The 1131-nt window shown below is 49.2% G+C and overlaps 1 protein-coding gene across 2 annotated transcripts in view; it reads left to right on the top strand.

The window, feature by feature from the left end:
- The first annotated feature begins 561 nt into the window (after positions 1-561).
- The window catches only part of LOC105703806, a 59559-nt gene continuing 58989 nt past the window's right edge, over positions 562-1131 (top strand). For both annotated transcript variants that reach the window (XM_023432797.1, XM_012432492.2), the window contains exon 1: positions 562-626. The gene's annotated coding sequence lies outside the window, so the exon portion shown is untranslated. The remainder of the gene's footprint in view (positions 627-1131) is intronic.

Genomic DNA, 1131 nt, shown 5'->3' with positions numbered 1-1131 from the left:
CCACTCACCCGGGAGCCGTTGCATCAAGGAATGTCGGCACCCCCGGGCTACATCGCTAGGAATTTTGGCTCAAGGGAGCCCAGGATCGGCACCACCGAGTCCTCGAGGAGCTGCGTCCCTGGACCTGCGGATGATGTCACGCGCCAGCCGCGCGCCTCGATTGGGCCGCGGGAGCCGCTTCAAATCCGGCGCGCGAACCTACGCCGCGGCTGTCATCATACGAAATCCTCGAAATTCCGAACGTGACCGCTATCAATTGGCTGACGCAACTTGGCAGCTGTCGGCGACCAATCAACGAGAACTTCGAGCCGCCGTCAAGGAGCCGCCGAGCCTGCCCGGAGGACTGCGGCGAGGATCCGGTCTTCTTGGTCCGTGAGCGTCGAGCCTACCCGGAGGACTGCGGCGAGGACCCGGTCTTCTTGGTCCGTGAGCGTCGAACCTGCCCGGAGGACTGCGGCGAGGACACGGTCTTCTTGGTCCGTGAGCGTCCAGCCGTGAAGACGTCGCCGCATTATCCACTGCCTTCGTCCTGCCATCGCTGCCTCCACTACAGAAAGATCTGGGGGAGGTTGCTGCCTATGGTGTATTTCCGTTGAGGGAGCACCGTCGCACTCGCCGAGCCCGAGGTTTGAGCGTACAGTACAATTTTAGTAGATTTTGAGTAGGTTTTTGGTTTTGTAGGGCCTCACGCCCTACCTCACCCCTGTCACACGATGGTTCGCGGATTTTAATCGTTTGTAAATTTGTACAGTTAGTTATCGTTAGTTTTGTATCTCTTCAAAAAACACCTTCGGTGTAAAAAAAACTTTGCCGAATACATTTTTATTTCCGACTTCAATTACAAAAATAGCTCGACAATGGAAATCAATTATCTTTGCCAAATACAATAGTACTTCCATACTATTAAAACTGTAATCAGTTATTTTTCCCAAATGTCATAGTATATTTTGCCCCCATGTAATACAAGTACATCCATTCCGAAAAATTTGTTTTGCATCGGAATAATGTCTGGGAAAATGTTCAGTGTTCTACTTCATATAATAAAATAAAAAAATATATATAAACTAAATCTAACCATATAAATAAAATTAGAAACTCAATTTGAAAACAACATTTTATTTGGCGAGCACT

Source organism: Orussus abietinus, unplaced genomic scaffold (assembly GCF_000612105.2).
Source record: "Orussus abietinus isolate OABI.00-Male unplaced genomic scaffold, Oabi_2.0 scaffold436, whole genome shotgun sequence".
NCBI classification, from domain to species: domain Eukaryota; kingdom Metazoa; phylum Arthropoda; class Insecta; order Hymenoptera; family Orussidae; genus Orussus; species Orussus abietinus.
Note: the sequence above shows the minus strand (reverse complement) of the source record. Positions and strands in the feature narration are given on the sequence as shown.